A 13,323-nucleotide genomic window follows, 5' to 3' on the forward strand; every position below is an offset into this window, starting at 1 on the left:
ACGGTGTTTCTTTCATCATGCAATCTTTCCGAGGCTGTGGAGATTAGAATGGGTATCTCTGAAAGGACATTAGTCATTCTATCTTGCTTTGTGTCCTCAGACATCACTAGAAAGGCCAAGGAGAGACAGGGTGGCATACTCCAGGATGGGACTTAAAGGATAGCCTGTGTAGACAGAAGAAGCAGCTGCATCCCAGAAAACAAAACTAACAAAAAACCCAGAAGGCAAAGCAATGAGAAGTATTCTGGTGGGGCTTTATATAATGGATTTAATATTTGTAAAAACATGTATGGCCTTAATTAATATCTTGAGGATGTGTGGTTCAAGGAACTTCCAAACATTTTCATTTTTCACCAAGGAAGAACTTTAGAAGAGGAATTGTTCATATTGGTCAAACAGGACCAGTAACTATGGTCGTAAAACTCTGAAATCATGTAAGCAGGGCTGATGGTTGGCAAGAACATCCTGTAATGTCGGGAAACTTCTGATAATTCTTCCAAATGAATGAACCTTTGAGTCCTGACTTTGTTCTGAGATGTCACTGTTAGGGACTGGATAACAGTGGTGGTCAAGGGATACCAGCAGAAATGGTAGTGGTGTTACCACCCACCAAACAGTGCACATAAATCTCTCAGTGTGTGAGTGCATGTGTGTGTGTGTGTGTGTGTAAGTGTGTACATATGTGTATGTATGTATGTATGTATGTGTATGTGTGTGTATGATAGATTGAGAGTATATGTGCATTATGAGTTTGTGTGCAGTATGTATGCCTGTGGTATATGTGCACATGAACATGCACACCTGGGCTCATACTCTGAAGCTACTGGAGAATGACAGATGTCATGTTTTGTGACTCCCTTATTTTTTTGAGACACAGTCTCTCGCTAAACTTACTCTAGCTGGAAGCCAGAGTAAGACCCCAGCAATCCTGGTGTCTCTACCTACTGGGGTTACAAGCATATGTGTGGCTGAGACTGACTTCCCACATGTGTATTAGAATCTGAACCCACGTCCTGATCCATTACTCCAGTCCTCAAAATTCCCTGAATAATCCCTGATCACTCAGCTTGTCATCAGAAACTTTTCAGAGGGGCTTGGCTCATGCATAGTTTCAGGGGGGTTATGTCAAGGCATTATGGTGGTGGAAACACATAGAAGAGGGTTCCTTACCTCATGGGGGAGGGCAGGAAGTAACATAAGACATCTAAGAGGGAGACGGAGATTCCATGGAATATACTAGAGGCTAAAGAGTGCTTTCTATTCTGTAGTTGTTTTTATTTTAATAAATTCCACAGTGTAATCTCCATAACTCAAGTCATAATGGGCAACTTGCTCAAAGTCACAAGCTCAGGATCCGTGAACACCTACATCACCCCATAGCCCAGTGTGTAACCAGAAGCTACCACTCTAAGGGTGTACAGTGCAAACTGCAAAGGGCAGCTTCTTGTACCGGGAGAAACTTATGACCACAGTGGCCATCTAAAGATCCCAGGAGACTTGAGACAGTTGTTGTAATCTTGACGTGAAGGAATTTCCGGGTGACACTAATGGTTGACACGAACATGAATAGACCCACTTTAAATGTTTCCAATCTGTCAACAGCGTAAGTGTGTACAACTAAAGCTTGCAGGTAAAGAACTTCCTCCGTCCTACAAGAGCTGAATATGCTAATTGTGTTTCACTGGGAATGATGGGAGATGTGACGGCTGTTTCAGAGAAGGGGCACGTTTAGCAGAAACAATAACTAGACCCGAGGGTTACTGCTTGAGGGAGGGACTACACTCTCCACACCACTCATATTATCATCTAATGATCTGGCTGTCCGGCATGATCAATACCAAATAGTGAGCAGGGAATACAGTGTCTAGGTCTTGTGCTTTAGGGGTCAGGGACTTTTTACAACACTCCTGTATTTACAGATATGGCTTGAGTGTGTTAAACTCTCTGAGAAGAAGTGTCATCCATGGGAAGTTATGCCTGGGTCCCTAGAAAAAGTTGGACATGGCTGAACTCTTGCCTGTAAGGACTGTGGTGGGGAAAGGCTCCTGAGATGTCAGAGCTGAAGGTAGTCTGTGGAGGGAAGGCTGTTCAAATAGACACTGGGCAGAAACCTCACCTAAACCCGCGATCGCCAAATGATTTCTCCATTGCTGATTGGAGTCAGAATTCTAACCAGAACAGTTCTGGGGATTCACCAGCGATATCGCCACAGCACTGAGGCTGTGGTAATTCACTGTACTATGCTGTTTTGTTTAGATTTGAGCACTGGCCACAGTGGCTATTAAAGAAGGATGGAGCAGGAACAGAGTGTCCCTTCCTTTGGGGACTTTCTGAGGGGTCTCCATGGCTGTAGTTCAACCATGTGAAGGGGCAATAGGATCTTTTCTGTCAATCTGTCGGTCAGTGCTCAAGATGCAATTTTATACATTAAGGATTCAGCAGGTCAGGATCTCTGTGGCTCCGGGGAATTCAGGCTGGGTAACAGTTCCGGAGGGGAAGGGAGTCACACCTGCCTCCTTCTGTCTATATTCTATAATACTGGTGAGCGTGGACGGACTTCCTTGTCTAAATTCAATATCATACTGGTGCTGGCAGATGCTAAGATTCGTTTAAAACCTGTGTGGCACAGGCACGAGAACAACCACACCGTTTTTAAGAATCTGTTTTAGTCTTTGTTTCTTTTCCCTCCCTGGATCAAAGTGTCCTTTCGATTTTTGATTGGCTGGGGTAAGGTTGTGTATATAGTGGATATATATATATATACATACTGAAGAAGAAATAGTATATTCTCTCTACCCTGTTTTATATTTTCACGTTCCTTTTTCCTGGGTGTTCTAAATCGGTGTCTTCAGGGACAGTGAGGTCATCACTGTTAGTCATTGCTTTCCTGTGGTTTAGAAACTGTTATGATTTGAATATAAAATGGCTCCCAGAGGCTCCTGTGTGAAAGACACCGTCCCCACTTGGTGGCACTATTTGGAGGAGACCCTGAAAATACAAGGAGGTATGACCTAGATAGAAAGGACCTGCCACGAAGAGGTGTGGTTCTAAAGGACATCTTGTCCTGAGTTTTTCTCGTCTTTCTTGCTGTTTCCTGGTTATTATGAGTTAAGGAGCTGTTTACCCACACATTTCCCCTGCTCTGATGTTTGTGTTTCGTCTTGGACTAACAACTGACCTTAGACCAAACCCCCTGAAATCATAAACTAAAATTAATTTTTTTTCTCCTTAGAAAATTATTGCTATGATCCGTATTGTTCAAGTGAGCACGGGGACCTTGAGCTAAGTGGCCAGAATGACTCCCTCATCAAATTGTTGGTTGTGACTGGAAGCAAAGCGTTCAATTGTACTGAGCCTTTTCCAGTTTATTTTACAGTTGTCCATTAAAGCAATGGTCTCTTACAACTTTATAGGATATGAAGCAGAGCATTGAAAATGCTTTCCCTATCGGTGCCATAGGTACATTCCCCTAAAGCCCCCAGGATCCCCGAGGGGTATCGATGATACAAGTACATGCAGCAGCAGAATATAAATTCTATAGCATCCTAGTTAGCCATCAGGGCAGTGGGGGAGGTTGGAGTATGGAACTCAATACACAGTGATGGACCTTTCTCATGTGAATGGTCCCCCGAATGAAACCAGTACTTCAGCGGATCTGAGCTGTCTGTAGAGCCAGGGCCAGCGCCTGACTGAAGCATAAGAATCACAGGGTGAAACTCTTCTACCACAAGTCACTGCACCAGACAAAACACAAGACTCACGGAGGTGTCCCAGCTGAAACTCAGAGCCCAGGAACAAGGTGTCACATTCTACTCTTGTCCCTAAATGCTAATGACCACAATGCTTCAGCTTATATCAGTGAAATCAAACAGAGGTTTGCTAGGCGTTAGAAAATGGACCGTGAAGCCCCACAGCTCAAAGCACATGTCCACCAGCAGGCAGCAGCTCAAAGCGTATGCCCAGCAGCAGGGAGCAAAGCCACAGAGCAAACAGATAGGTAAAGAGTTAATGTGGAAGTGGTCTAGCTTAGGGTGGTCCACCCTGAGCTCACACACTGCCCTCAGCAGTGATCATTCTGTGGCAGCCTTTTGACAAAAGAATTACTATATCCCGCATACCACGTCTACTTGGAGAGAACAAAAAAAAAAAAATTACCTATATCATGAGGCATAGGTTGATGTCATTATGTAGGTGAAGGCAGACACAAGATAAAACGAGGCCTGTCATTGGACAAGGAAGGAAGGAAGGTGGGAACAGAGGTTTTAGAAGGAGAGGGAGAAGCAGAAAGGAGAGAGAAGCAACATGGAGGCAGACGTAAACGATCTCGCCATGCATTTCTACATAGATACGGGGTTGTTATGAATATTTCTTAAGGGATGATTTCTATAGGTCAGTTTATCTTATCTAGGTGGGTGGTTTATATCTTTATCAATTGGTTGTGAGTTTATTGTGGGGATGTATTGTGGAATGAGAATTTAACATATAAATCTGATTGTTGAGTTATAGTTTGTTAAATCTTGATTTTACCAGGTAGCTGGAACCAGAGAGTCCTCGGCTAGCAGAGAGCCACCGGGAGACATGCTAACCGGAGATAAGTTATGGTTAGTTCCATTTGGCCCCACGGGTGCCAGAACTGACTCCATGGATGACATGCAGATCGAGGTCTGAGAGTACATGGGGCAGCATGGAGCTGCTGAGATAAAAGTACCCTGCAGTGCCATGCGGCCCCATGGGTGCCAGTGCTAGCACGGGATAAAAGGTTACCAGAGTTTTAATATTTACCACAACAATGAGCCTGTTCAGAACTATAAAAAAAAAACAACCAAGTTGGTAAAAGATGTGTATAATGAAAGAAATACATTTTTTGTTTTGTTTTGTTTTGCTTTGCTTTGCTTTGTTTTGTAGGTCCAGGGTGAGTAGAGCCAAGAAGAATCTACTAGAGTGAAATTCCTTAGGATTAAACTTGGGCAGTACTTCCTGCTATGATAAGAAACCAGGTAAATGTGTGAGAGCCTACAGGATGGCCCAGTGGATAAAGAGGCTTGCCACCAAGCCTGACAACGTAAGTTCAATCCCTGAGACTCACATAGTGGAAGAAGAAAACTCCTTCAAGTTATATGCTGACCTACACACACACACATACACACACACACACACACACACACACACACACACACACACACACACAGTGGAATAAAATTTTTAAAAGAATGTGTGGATTTTCTTACTCATTTACACAGATGGGGGGCAGAAAGAGAATGGCTTGAATATAGTAAATTAAAAAACATAAAACTGGACCCAAACTACGTATTAAGCATAGTCTAAGGACCTTCACTCTAGAGTAAGTGCTTGTAAAAGTCTTCTCTTGGTTCACTGAGTGATCATTTTCCTCCCATGTCTTAACACAAGACTGTCTAAGAGATCTATCCTTCGAGTCCCCGAATCACTAGAATTTTTCCTCGTGCCAGGAGGAAAGATTTAAACCCTAGATGTACGAGTGATAAATGGTTAGAGGAACACCTTCAGGCTTCGACATAGTAAAAGGCATGGATTTAAAATCTGAAAAATTGATTTATTCTGTTTTCATGCTAGATGTAGGAACTAGTTTGCAGCATTTTTTCTCTTGCCAAAAGAAAGATGTGTTCGTTTTTATTTTAAGAGAAAAAAAAAATAAAAATCATGATGGGGAGGGGGGAGATGGGAAGAGAGGGAGAAGGGAAGAGAGAAAGATAAAAGATAGAGGGGGAAGGGAGAAAAAGAAAGGGAAAAAAAAAGGGGGGGGAGTTAGGGAGGGGGAGAGAGAGAGAGAGAGAGAGAGAGAGAGAGAGAGAGAGAGAGAGAGAGAGAGAGATCCTAGATCCATAAATGTAAAAAATAAGTTTGAGAGAAACAAAGAATTTGTCTGCACTGAGCACTTATCCTTCTCTGGTGGGAGAAGAAGTAACATCGGCATCCCGGCCTCCTCAGAATCCAGCCTTCAGGGACTGAGTGATGCTGGTGCTTTCCAGCCTAATTGTTTTCTGTTTTGTTTCTTGCCAAACAAGTTTAAAAGATTCCTTCGCAATCAATGAGCTCAGCTATCTGGTCAATTCAACTTAGTTATTAAGAAGGAAAACCCAATGAGCTGACCGTGTTCCGGTGCAGTCATGCCACAGGAGATATTTCACTCTGAAAGGAGTGATTATTGCGCGTGGTCTCTGAGAGGAAGTCTGGTGGGGAAAGAAATGGCTGCGTTTGTTAATAAATGTTGCTTTTCAAACCAGCTAATCCTCTTGGAAGATTTCTCCCTGTCTGGAAACTTTGGGTAACACAGGAAAGAAAATGCATCAGCCCTTGAAGCTGTGTTAAGGTTTCATCAAAGTCACTTTTTTTTCCCTCTTTTCTTTTTAAACTTTTATTGAGAATAGATTCTTTCCGGGTGGTGGTGGCATACATCATTAATGCCAGCATTCAGGAATGAAAGCCAGGCAGATCTCTGTGGGTTTGAAGCCAGCCTGTTCTATCGAGTGAATTCAAAGACATTCGGGGCTACACAGAGAAACCCTGTCTCAAAAACAAAGAAACAAACAAATAAAAGACACAGATTCTTCTCTTATACAATATATCCTGATAATAGTTTCACCCCCTGTACTCTTCCCAGTCACTTCCCACCTCCCCACTTTGCAGATACATTATATCTCTCATTAGAAACAAAAACAAAAACAAGACAAAACAAAACAAAAAGCCAAACCAGCAGGCCTCTAGGCAATAACAATCAAACATGACAAAATAAAATATAATAAAATGGAATGCCTATCCCACTGAGGATGGACAGGGCAACCCACAGAAGGAAAAGAGCCCCAAGAGTAGGCACGAGAATCAGAGACCAACCTGTTATACACTCCAGAGTCCATAAAAACGCTAAGCTGAAAGCTATGATAACTTTCATACACACATTCATAAATCCATAGCTGAAAACCATGAAGACCATGTGGGGCAGCCCTGTGCTTGCTGTTTCACTCTCTGAGTTCATATGAACTCTGCTCATGTTGGTTTAAAGGCCCTGTTCTCCCGGTGTCCTCCATCCACCCTGGCTCTTATATTTTTTCTTCCTCTTCCTAAACTCTGAGGAAAGACATTTAATGAAGACTTCTCATTTAGAGCTGTGTGTTCCAAGGTCTCTCTCTCTCTCTGCACAATGTCTGGCTGTTGGTCTCTGCATCTGCTCCCGACTGCTAGAGGAGGAAGCTTCTGTGATGATGACGGAATAGCACACACATCTATGAGTACAGAAGAATATCTAAGGAGTCATTTCATTGATTACTTTTTTTTAGGCCAGTAGTGTTTGGTTTTACCCTAGTTTTCTGGGCTCTATAGTCTAGTATAGTCTCTGGTTCTTGGTCACTCAAAGCAGAGTCAGGTATGAGTTCCGTCTCATGGGACACATGGGTTTTAAGTCAAACCAGGCATTTGTTGGCTACTCCCACAAGTTCTGTGCCACCATTGCTCTACCATGTATTACGAGTAGGAGAGACTGTAGGTCAAAGGTTTTGTGGCCGGGTGTGGGTCAGCATTTCTATTTTGGTAGCCTTCAGAGTACCTTCCCACATGAATAAAACTAAAATATAAATGGAAGGCTCCATTTAGGCACAAGTTCAGCCTCTCCATGTTGAGTGAGTAGTGTGGGTATTATCATCAGCAATGGGGCCCCACCATCATTTTGTGGAGAGCAACCCCCTTATCCTGGCAACAGCCTGAATTGTTTGGTGATTTCCATGGGACTCCCTTGGCCAACAACTCAACTGAATGAAAGCCAGTTCTTCTGCTGGAACTTTCGTTTGGGGTTCCCTATCTCTCATCATTAGGAAACCTCACTAGGATTGGCTTCATATATTTTAAGGAGGTTTTCGCTGAACTATGTTTCCATCCAAAAGCTTCTCAGTTCCTACTGTCTTTCCTCATATCCCTTCCCTCAACCCCCAGTCCCCTCCACTCTTCACTTCATGCTCCCATTCCTGCCTCCCTCCCCCAGTCCGCCTGTAAAATCTATGTATTTGCCCCTCCCAGGGGGTCCATGTATCCCCTTAGTCTTTTCTATACTTAATCTCTCTGGGCCTATGGATTATAGGTTGGTAAAATACCCTATTCCATTTAAAATTAGAAATGGAGGAGGTCACCACCTGAGGGCTTCCAGCAGGGACAATGCTGTGGCATCTCAAAAGGGGAGATAGATCCAGGCACTGCTGTCAAGCAGGCCTAGAAATAAGGACATCCGCCAGGGGTGGGATCTGGAAGATGTTCACAGAAGTCTTCCCAGAGGTAATTAATTCCTGGAGAAGGCATTTACTTTGTAGGTTGATGTCTCTATTCAGGAAGGCAGGGACAGGATAGAACGAGGCCTGTCATTGGACAAGAAGGAAGGATGGGCAGGAGAAAAGTTTTAGAAAGTGGAGAGGGACCTCCATTGAGGGAAGGAGGAGCTGGGAGAACATGCCAGCAGATGTTAAAATTCTTCTCTGCACATAAGTACAGGTTGTTATGACTATTTTTAAGGGATCAGTGTGTACTGGATTTTGTGCTGTCTAGATGGGCAAAATCTTACCGATTGGATCAGAAGTTATTGTGTGGTGTGTTCTTTCATGTGGCGACTTAACTGAGTTCAAGAGAAGGTGTGGTGGTGGGAGGCACCAAGCCCGCCATGGAATTGGGATGTGTGTGCCTGGCGTGGTAACAATCCACCAAGGGAACTGCGAGTGAACGACTGGTTGATCGCCCAGGTCAGAGGAAGCCTGGGAGAGAAAGCACAGAGCGGTATGTGCAGGAGAGAAAGCTTGGAGTGGTATAAGTGGGAACTGGTCATGAAACCGCCTTTTTACTTTTACCACATGACTCCTTCCATCAGGGAAAGATGGACGCCTGCTCTGCAAACCCCGATCTTCAGAAACCTTTCTTTGACTTTTTTTTTCTCATAAATTCTTCCCCAAGCCTAAGCTTAGAAACCCCTGTTCTGTCCAGTAACAAACAATATAAGCGGATATATACTACACATTTTCATATCCTTGATTAGGTTTATTCCAAGAGGTTTGATTGAGAAACAGTGATTTTTCATTCTTTAAGAATGTAGTAGAATTTCGCAACCAATCAATCTGGACCTGGTGTTTTTGTGTGTTTGTTTCGTGTATGTTGTGGCGGTTGCTTCTTATTTTTTATTTATGTTTTTCTATAAATCAGGATTTTTTTTCTCCCTGCTTCGATCTCGTTGCTTACTTCAGGCCTTTTAAAATTGTTTATCTCACTTTGGTCTAACTTTTGGAAATTCATCAATATCCCTTGCATGTTTCAATCTGATAAAATACAGGATTTTAATGTACATTATTATTTTCTGAATTTCTCCCAATATCTCCCCCAGTGTGTCTTCTTCCATCATCATCATCATCATCATCATCATCATCATTTAGTTACCATTGTAAAATTGTTTCATAACCTTGGCCCTGGTTTTCAAAGGTACATCTTGTCTTTGGAGGCTACTGTGGATGGGACCGTTTGCCTGGCTTGTTTTGTATGTCTGTTATTGGTATACAGAAAAACTAATGAATTTTTACATGTTTACCCTGCATCCTGCCACATTGCTTGGAAGGGCATGGTGGTCTTTGTGATCACAGATAAGCACCAAGGGAACCCGGAATATTAAACACACAGGGAAGGAATATGCCTTAACCTGTTCCTGCCCAGAAGGCTGGGAACAGACATGGTTAATGGTCACATTACCTTTGCTCTATGTGAGTGTCTAGAGACTTTCCTATCACCAGATCTACCTCAGAGCCTTTTAGTACATTTATTTATATGGTCTATAGGGCCCATCTTTAGGAACTCTGCAATAAGTTACAGCATAGTGGTGTCTGGTCTGTACTTGGCTTACTTTGTTCCCCAGAGAGATGTATGTGTGTTTTCTTTTGAACACAGGATTGAGTTCATCATTACCAGGATAAAATTTTACCAAATTGTGCCGTGCTTTAAGATATGCCTACAATGAACTACTCATGGTCAGACAGCAGAAGTTTGAACCAACAGCGGCTACTGAGCCATGTTCAACCGAACTGCCTTCTTGTCTCCTGTGGATTTCCACTGCTGGCTGTGGTGGTCACAGAGACCCCTGAAACTGGTTCTCAGCATGTGAGGCATAACCCTTGGTGAAGACAAGAAAAATTTTCTTGAAAACAGAAGCAGAGGGTTCAGTCCTCTGCCCAAGGAGTCGTGACCATAAGTGAGACAGGGAAAGAGTAGGGTTCTTCTCAGACCTCTGAGGCAAAGTATTTCATACAGTTATTAAGACGTATGTAAAGATCAGGGAAATGGAATATTCAGAGCAACAGCTCTAAAACTTTGTGTAAGTGGCTCAAATTCAATCCTTGGCTTCGTAAACAAGGAGCCATTGATGCTGAAACTTGGAAACCCATACGAGTCAATGTAAAACAAGTCTATAAAAAGAGACATAAAATTCTTGTCCACTGTTTTGCAATCTGGACTGCAGTAATGCTTGGATCCCCTTCAGAAGGACCATAAGGATCCTCACAACACCTCTTGGCAAAGGATGAGGCAGGCTAGGGGCCTTGCCTTTGCCCAGGGTAAATTCTGGGCTCAGGAATGGCTCTTTGGTGAGAAAATATTATGCAGGCCCAAGTTCTAGTACAGGGACAATTGCAACTAAGACATATAGAACCTTCAGCTGGTGCTTGGAATTTTTGTAATTCATAAAAGGGCAAAGACTAAGCTTCAACTGTTGGGTGATTTGGGGGGCATAAATGCTACCTTGAAAACAATGGAGGTCCTCCAGCCAGGGCCTAGGACATCATCATCATCATCATCATCATCATCATCATCATCATCATCATCATCATCATCATTATATTTATTATTATTTGAAGTACTGCTTCTCCTCTATTCCTTTACCTCCCGATGATGAGAAACGTGTTTGCATTCCCTGTTCCTACCTTAAGCCATCTACACTCAATGACCCTATTACCAAGGGAAAGTTTTACCACTGGGGATGAAACCTAGCACCATTATATGTCAATGTTATATACACAAAGCACTTAAACTGGTGCTGGTTAAATTTCCTTGGGTATTAATCATTCATCAGATGGTTGATATTCTCCTGTCCTGTTCACCCAATAAATACTTAAATGAATGTTTAACTCCCGTGGTAAATAAACTAAAGCAAAGCAACATTTAAAAATTACTCCAGGTAAAATACAAAAGCCATCACCGTGTAATTATTTAGGATATCAGCAACAAATTTACCATCATCTTCTCAGCTTAAAACCTCCCAAGCAACGTACCCTCAGTTGTGGGGGAATCCTGCCAGGTGTCAGACAGGGAGTTGAACTGGGCAAAAAGATAAGAATGGTTCAGATTGACACAGGAGGTTCATTGTCGACAGATTTAAAACAATTTGGGAAGAGGTTTCCAGGCAACAGTCAGTCCATTTCCAGGTGCACAATAAAGCTTTAGGTGTGACAACATAGAAACTCTTTTACAAAGTATGTTTGACCATGAAAATGGGTTCTATAGCTAAGGGGCTAGAATCTCGTGTGGTCTCCAATCTATAGCATAAAGGTAACCAGGCAACAAAGCACATACAACATCTCTTCTAAAGATGGGTAATGGTCTAGGGAGGGAAGAGTCTGGGATAATCCTTTTTGGGGAATTTGGGTAAGGTCTGTCTCTACAGATAGCAAATAGGTTACCAGGTTGTTAACAAAATCCATTCTCAGACTTGCGGATGGTAAAACAGGTATTTTATTTCCTCCACTGGGAAGAGACCCCTATGTGTTTAACATCGGTGGTTTCCCCTAGCACATCTCTGTGCCCCCAACACTCACTCCCTTACAAAAAGTCAGTTGGGCATTCTTATCTGCCTATTACTTATAAGGATTTGTCTCTGTTCTTGAAGTTCCTTCCTGGAGACTCTGGGTTAAACTTTTATAAGAAACATAGCACCTGAAACGGAGTGAATTATGAGTTTATTAATGATGATTCTGCTAAAATAATAATGGGTAATAATAGAATTAATCCTTCACTTCCTTATCAACCACTTATCCTTCCTTCCTTCCTTGTGCCTACCAGAATCTACACATCAACAGGTAATGGTACCATAGAATGCTGTGAATGCCATAATTCTCCATGGTGATCTGTATGCAACTCCTTACTTATAAGAAATTATAGATGTGATAGCAATGGGAAGACCATGTCCTCAACAACGTTTGTACTGTTTTAATGCTTTCTTTCTCCTGCCTATTTTTATTAATTTCATTCTTCTCTATTTTTGATTACTTTGACTAGGGCTTGATTGGTCTTGTTTATATTTTCAAAGAAATAATTCTTTGCCATTGATTTGGAGGGGGGGGTTGTTTGCAGTTCACTGATCTCTACACTGATCTTAGCTATTTGCTCACGTCTACCAAGTTTAGGTTTAGTTTGTTCCTAGTCCTCTAAGGTCCTGTAGTGCACTGTCAAGCTATTTATCTGAAATCGCTTGGATCTATTTGAAATCCACTAATTTTTAAGCGTAGGCATTGGCATTTATCATCTTCCATCTTCGGACTGATTATCACAGATTCCAATGTGTTTTTAATTCCCTATTGATTCCTTGGATGACATAGTCATCATTCGATAGTACGTTGTTCCATCTCCAGGAGTAATTTGTCTTATTATTGACTTTTTGTTTGATTCCATTATGGTCATCTACAAGAAATTATCTCAATGTTCCTACATCTCCTACATCTGTGCCCTAGTAGGTGATAAAGTTTAAAGAACATTCCATGGACAGCTGAAAAGAACGTGTATTCTTCAGAGTCTGAATGGAATGTTCTGGAGAGGTCTGCAGTGCCCATTTGACGCACAGTGTCATTTCATTGAGCGGTTACTATTTTTTTCTTTTTTTTAGGAATGACCTGCACTGAGTAGGGTACAGAAGTCACCCTCTGTTATTGCATGGAGATTAATCTGTGTCTCTACAACCAGCAGTATCTGCATTACGATATTTGGTAGGCTTATGCTGAGAGTATGTAAATTTTAAACGGTAATGGCATTTTGATAAATTGTTGACTCCATCAGTATGAAGTGGCTTTATATTTACTGATTAATTTGGTCTTGAAACATCCTTTATCAGATGTTAGACTAATGACACTTAGAAAACAAAACACTATATATTTTTTTTAAGAGCTGGAGAAATGGCTCAGCAGTTAAGAAGGCATTCTGTTCCCCTACAGGATCCCAGTTTGGAGAAAGAGATACTGGGAAAACCTCAATTTGGCACTTGAATATGATAATGATAGGACGTCA

Source organism: Rattus rattus, chromosome 1 (assembly GCF_011064425.1).
Source record: "Rattus rattus isolate New Zealand chromosome 1, Rrattus_CSIRO_v1, whole genome shotgun sequence".
Classification (NCBI taxonomy): domain Eukaryota; kingdom Metazoa; phylum Chordata; class Mammalia; order Rodentia; family Muridae; genus Rattus; species Rattus rattus.